The 7,197-nt window shown below is 39.6% G+C and overlaps 1 pseudogene; it reads left to right on the forward strand.

Annotated features, from left to right (window-relative positions):
• Positions 1 to 1,260: 1,260 nt before the first annotated feature.
• On the forward strand, positions 1,261 to 1,389 carry LOC122223506 (annotated as a pseudogene).
• The last annotated feature ends 5,808 nt before the right edge of the window (positions 1,390 to 7,197 follow it).

Below are 7,197 nucleotides of genomic sequence, written 5' to 3' on the forward strand. Positions count from 1 at the left end.
CCTTCCCCTTCATCTCTTTTGTAGAGGCCCCTCCACCCCCAGGCTCTTGTTCTGCTGCTTACTGATCCTGCCCTTGCTCACCAGGGGTCTGTGTGCTGCTGAGCTGCTTGGGTCACAGCTTTTCTCAGACTCCGTTCATTTACCGCCGTGCCCTTACCCTCCTCCTTCTCTTGCCTATGCTCACTAAATTTCTCTTACCTGATTGTGCAAAACACGATTGCCAGAAATTAGAAAGTCTCTGTACCCACCCTCCCCCAACCCCAGTCCCCATCACCGCTCATTGCAGTGAAACAGTGGTTGCTCACAAGAGATTGATTTAGCTGGACAATACTGTGAGCAATACTGGAAATGCCTCATGGCCTCTCCCGGGTACAGTGTCCCCTCTCTTCTCCCTGCTTCTCATCATCTCTTTATTGGCTACAGGGAACCTACTATGCAAAGAGATTTGGGTAATATTTTATTTTGACAGTTTCAACTTACAGAAAAGTTACATAAATAGTAGAAGAACTTCCCATAGCCTCTTGACTCAGAGCCCCATTCAAGTTTTGCCAAATGTCTCATCAACATCCCTTATTAGCAGAAGGTCCATAAAAGGAGTATCTACTGAGCCAGTTATCAGTGTCCCAGTCTTTTAACCTGGAATGTTCCTTAGCCTTCCCTAATCTCCATGACCTTCACATTCTTAAAACTGTAGTCTAGTCATTTTATGGACTTCTCATCAATTTAGTTTTCCAGTGCTTCCTCAAGATTAGGCCACAATGATATATTTTGTGGAGGGAATATCATAGATGTAAGAGATTATGTAAAAAGCTGTTTCTCATCCAATTTTTTCCCACAAGTTTTGGCATCCTTTGGGTATGTTTTTTGCCTGAATTGATTACTACTGTGATGGAAATTGCATTTATCCAATACTATCATTCCGTCTACATGCATTATTTGATTTCCTATCCCCCCCCCAAAAAAGACTTTGTCTCTCAACTCATTAATTTATTCATTCATTTATTTATATCAGTGTGGGCTCATGGCTTCCTATTTTATTCAACATGTTGTAATGCACTCCCATATTATTATCTATTTGTTCATGCTCAAAATGTCCAAGTTTGGCCATTGGAAGTCCTTATATATGTGAACTTTTGGCATGTCTTCATCATCCCTCCATAATTTCCTTACTTTCTGTCATTAAAAAGATATTCCAGATCACTTTGTTCTTTGCCTGACCCAACCCTGGGGAATCAGTCATTTATGTTTATATGTGTATACATCGCTTCTTGGCCTTTTGGCTAAGATCGAGTGTATGTTTATATGTGTATATATATGTATGTATGCATATATACATGTGTGTATATATATGCATATGTGTGTACATACATGCATATGTACATATTCTATATTTATTCTCTTTCTAACTCTATTGAAAACCATGGGTACTCACTGATTCTTCTGATTCTAGTACAACACCACAGGGTTTATTCTAACTTTCCTCCTTTCTATACTTGTACTTCCTTTCGCGACAGTGAGAAATTTGGCTCCAGGATTTCCATCACTCTGTATATAACCAATCTCCTGACCTCACCGGGCTGCTATGCTGCTTGTTGTGAGCCCAGCTCCTTCTTGGGCCTGCCACCTTCAGATAACCTACATACTTGTGAATGCCTTAGTGTCTTTTTGATAAAGGAAATAAATAAACCAAGAAATATTTTTTAAGAAGGGAAGAGAAAAAGCAAAAGCACAGTGCTAAGAGCTTTTATCCAAACCACGTGTGTTATTTCCATGTCTCTTTGAACTTAGACAATTACTTCTTTACTATTTGTGAAACAATCTTAAATAATTTAAAAATGTATCTTTGACTATTTTGCTCCAATATTTTTATTTTGTCGATGTGTGTTGCTCTTTTTACAAATAGTTACTAGTCAATTGTCTTTGAAAATAGATGGGAAAATAAGACACCCCGTTTAGTGCTGTGAAGAGAATAATTTTCTCTTTGGTCAAAATGGGTTGTTAGGCTGTACAAACATGTATCCCCAAAATCTCAGTAGCTTAACACAACAAAAGCTTAGTTCTTGTTCATGCAGCATGCCCAAAGCAGGTGGAAATATGGAGATCTCGGAGACCTAGACTGTTAGAGGCTTTATTTACAAATGTACTCCCGTTGGGCACCTGGGTAGCTCAGTCAGCTGAGCATCCGGCTTCAGTTCAGAACATGATCTCAGGGTTGGGGAGTTCGAGCCCGACGTCAGGCTCTCTGCTGTCAGCACAGAGCTCACTTCGTATCCTCCTTTGTATCCCTCTCTCTCTGGCCCTCCTCCACTTGTGTGCTGTCTCTTTCTCTCTCCCAAAAATAAATAAACATTAAAAAATGTGTTCTCGTGATTTCCATAGTTGTAGGAAGAGATTATGGTTAGAGATTATGGTTAATTGTATACTGGCTTTTAATGTTTCTACCGGGATGTGAAACATATCCTTTCTGCTCACATGTCACTGGCCAAAGCAAATCACATGATCATACTTCCAGGAGATGGAGAATCTCTACCACATGTCTTGAAAGAAGTATGAAATATTTGGAGAAGAACACTAATGACTCCCATAGTGTCCTTTTGACAAGGGACATCAAGGCCCATGCTCTGACTTTGGTTTCCCTTTTACCACCAGTCTTACCTTGCATTGTTCTATTTCTTTATCTGCATGGAAGGAAAACCTAGGTCATGTGGTTATTACAAAAAAAAAAAAATACTAAAAGTGCTTTACAAAATGTAAATATGATAAGAAGCATGAAAGCATCATAACTACTCTAATAGTAATGTCCCCAAATGGCAGATAATTTCCCTGGGAGCTTCCATATCCCAGGTGCTGAGGAGGAAAATCTTTAGATCTGATTATGAAAGAAATAGGTGTTGATCATTTGCCCAATACAAAAATACATGAATAAGAAAATACAAATACCTATTATTTCAAAGCAGAACATTGCTTACCTTTTGGTATTAATCTTTCCAGTTTTTTTCTGTGTATAGTTTAAGTAGTTGAAATAATGCACAATATTTCATATTATTACATTAGTGTGCATTTATTTCAAATTATAATTTGAACTTATGTGCAATATTTTTCTATATTTTTACTTAAATTTTTTTCTCATATAATTATGGATTTCTTTTAAATAGTGTTTTTCAAAGCCCACATAATATTTCATAATTAATTAAACGTTTATCTATTGTCGAGCATTTAGACTTTGCACACAGGATACGCATGGTTATTTAACTCTGCTGAAGATGGAAGGCATTCCTTGCTGCCACACTACACCAGGTCTGTGCTCAGGTTTATGTCCATCCCCCTCTGCTCTGCTCCTCATGGCAGGCCTGAGGGTCATTTGGCTGTGGGCTGAATTCACCTAGTGGAAGACACTAACAGAAGGTTGTAGGACATGTGGAAAGAAGATACCAGGCTACTTCCCCTCATTCCACTCTGCTTTGGATAGTTTCTCTGGCAGTAGCTATGCCTCCTCCTTGTCTTCAGCTCTCACCGGATAGGATCCCCTGGACATGACCCCACCCCTAGGCTCCAGTACCACCCCCCCTCCTCCCTTTGTCTCTCTTGCCTGGGTATGATACTGGCTCCCTGCTGTTGCTAGTCTCTGGGTTATCTCATTATCTCCTGATTGGTACTCAGCTGCTCCATCACTTGGGTTACCAATTCCCTGCATTAAATTCTCTCTGAAGGACGGCTATGTAGGCAGTAAAGTTAGGAAAACCACTGAGACTTGAAATGGAGAAGAGTTCCCTTTATGATGGAAGGAGTGAGGAAAATGGATCAAGGGATGGCTATCAAGTATTGGCATTGATGTTTGGCAGTGATGTTTTAGTATATAAGCTTGATGGTGAGCATAAGTGCAGTCATTTTATTATTATAATTTGAACTAAGTTAAATGTGTGTCTGCGTATATGATATACTTAGTAAAATAAATAAAACATACATATAATACATATATTTAATATCTAATATGTAAAATTGGCCAAAGCTTAATTTTGAGAATAAAGATTTTAAAATGTGTTTCCCTTACTCTATTTCCATTATAGCTCCTACAGAAAACCATGCACAGCTGCAAATATCCAGGTTTTTCTACCCTCATATGAAAATTCTGTGTAGAACAATTGCAACAAAAGGCTTCCTTCTGCTTACTGCCGTGGTAGGAGGCTACTGTAAATTTTCTTGCGTTCTTGGGGAAAAAGAAAGTCACCTGTGGGACTCTTTCTTATGACTCAGAGGTCCTGATTCCTTGGCTATGCCCTGTGTCACAACATCAAGCATACCACCTGGCCACAGCAGCTGTGGATGAAATGTGTTCATTTACCATCTCACTGGGCTCGTGCTATTTACTGTTTAATTCCTACTCCAAGTGAACAGGCTATACAAGATGTATCCAGGGGTCACTCCTTCAGTTACTCCCTGTCGGTGTCTATTCTGCTCCCTTTGTCTACAGCCTAAACATCCATTCTCATCCACTCATTTTCAGGACTAAGGTGTCTCTTGAGGTCCCCCCAAATGAGAGTATCAGCAGAGCCTCTGCTTTTACACCAATTTTCCCGGACAGTGGGTTCCTCATTTGAAACGTTTATTTCTTAACTCATACACACTCATATCTGCACTTTTATTTATATCAGCCACAGTTGAAAGTCATGTCAGGTTGTTAGTCATGGCCACTGACTCTCCTATTTTTGTGGCCAGGTGTCCCTCAAAACATGGCATCTTTCCACTGTCCCAGGGAACAGCCCTCCGCCTCAGGGTTTATCTCTCATCACTTGTTTTCCTGTGGCATTTGCAGTGATGTGCTGGAGGGAATCATAATAGCCAGTGAGAACTGACTGCTAAATATTCAGGAATTTTGTAAGCCACTTGTTAAACCATTGGTAGTGTGAAATAAAATCATAGTGGGAGTGTTTCCACCATGGAAATTGGCAAATGCTACACAAATCAGGGCTTCTCCCCAACCCCAAAAGCCAGGTTACTAGACACAATGGCATTTGGGTAATTAAAGTGAAAATAATGAGAATTGGGACGCCTGGGTGGCTCAGTCGGTTGAGCATCCTACTTCGGCTCAGGTCATGATCTCACCATTCATGAGTTCAAGCCCCACGTCAGGCTCTGTGCTGACGGCTCAGAGCCTGGAGCCTGCTTCAGATTCTGTGTCTCCTTCACTCTCCACCCCTCCCCTGCTCATGCTTTTTTTTCTCTCTCTCTCTCTTTCTCAAATATACATTAAAAACAAAATCAAAAAATTAAAAAGAAAAGAATGAAAATAAAGACATATTTTGTGAACACAGATAATCAGAAATTTTTATTATTGAGAATACTTAGAAAATGTACTTTAAACAGTTTCAGAAAAAAAAAAAAAAACCCACCCCAACAGGGAAACAAAAATTTTCTAAAGGAAACAAAATTGCTCAACACAAATGAGTTGATAAACTGGACTTTATAAAAACTTAAAACTCATTTTAAAATACTGCTAAGAAAATGAAAAGGTAAGCCACAGGACTAGAGAACATATTCATAATATGGCAAAGAGCTTGTTTCTAGAATATATAAAAAACTTCTATAAATAAGATAATAAAAAGACAATTTAATAGTGAAATGGGGAAAATTTGAATAGACACTTCTCCAAAGAAATATGTAAATGGCCAGTAATCACATGAAAAAAAAACCTCAACCTTGTTATCATTAGGGAAATGAAAATTAAACTGCAATGAAATGCCATTCCACATTGACTAGAATGGTCCAAGTCAAAATAATGTGTCCAGGGTGTGGCACAACTGGAGCCCTCAAACTACTGCTGGTGGAAATGAAACATGTTATACCACTTTGGAAAACTACATGTCAGTTCCTTATAATGTTACACATATATCTGGCCTTTGATCTTGCTATTCTACCCAAGAGAAGTGAAAATGTACCCACATGATTTGCGTAAGAATGTCTAGAGTAGCTCTATTCACAATAACCCCAACCTGGAAACTACCCAACACTCCATCCACAGGGGAAGGAATATACAAATTGTAGTACATTTATATAATAGAATACAACTCAGAGGTAAAAATGAACAAATTATGTATACATGTACATATATGTGTACACGCCATATAACGACATGGATGAATATTCAAAACTTTTTGAGTAAGGGAATTAGATGCCAAAAGCCATGTTCAGTATGTTTCTATTGATATGAAGTTCAAGAACAGACAATACAAACCTTTGGAATAAGAACAGTGTTTCCCATGCAGGGGATAGAGGTGGTTGGGAGTAATTAGAGAGGGACAAAAGACAGCTCCCTGGGATGATGGAGGTTTTCTATACCTTGATTAAGGAAATGGTTACACAGGTATATACATTTGTCAGAACTCACCATCTGTATGTAAATTCAACTCAATAAGATGAAGAACAGAAAGAAATACGCCCCCAATATAGCAACTTAAAAAACACCACTTGACGTTCATCAAGTCTCAGGACACTGAAGTCACATATTCTCTGCTTTTAGTGATGGAAAATATGTATCAGGAGATGATATCACACAGAGTATCAGACTGTAAGACAAAAAGAGCAGAGAGCAGACAGCAATTTAACCTCATACCATTACACATTTGGCGTGATATTACAAGAAACTCTCCACCAATCATTTTATTTCAGCTTAATGGTACCTCAGGAGTAGTAGTTTCACTCCTGGCCTTAAAAAAAAATTGTTTGGCCTGTTTACTCATATTGGTGGAAATAATAAATCTAATAAATCATCGCAGCCTCCCACACGTCTTGGCCAGTGGTAAGTTGCTGACTGATGGTGTAGCCGCTGGGCTTGGCAGGCCCTGCACCCACCAGGCCTGCTAATTGCTGTACAGCTACGGGGACCTGAGAAAGAGCCTAGAGGAGAGGAGTCAGGGAGTTGAGGAAGTCTGCCTAGGAATTACATGATGGCAGAGGTAGCTAAATCAGCATGTCTGAAACCAGATGTGGTTAGTCCGCCCTGCTGTGCTTGGGGCTGAGGCCACCACTGTGCTCATGGAACGAAGTGTTTTCTGTGTCTTCCATCCCCAGGAGGAGCACACAGGGTCAAGGGACATGATACCCTCCAGTCTTAGACTTCCAGGTTAGCTTTGGTTTTACCATTAAAGGAAGATGGCTCCAGCCCATCCCCCATCTTGACTGCCACACCTTTAGTGTCCC

The sequence above is a fragment of the Panthera leo genome, chromosome B3, assembly GCF_018350215.1.
Source record: "Panthera leo isolate Ple1 chromosome B3, P.leo_Ple1_pat1.1, whole genome shotgun sequence".
In the NCBI taxonomy this organism is placed as follows: domain Eukaryota; kingdom Metazoa; phylum Chordata; class Mammalia; order Carnivora; family Felidae; genus Panthera; species Panthera leo.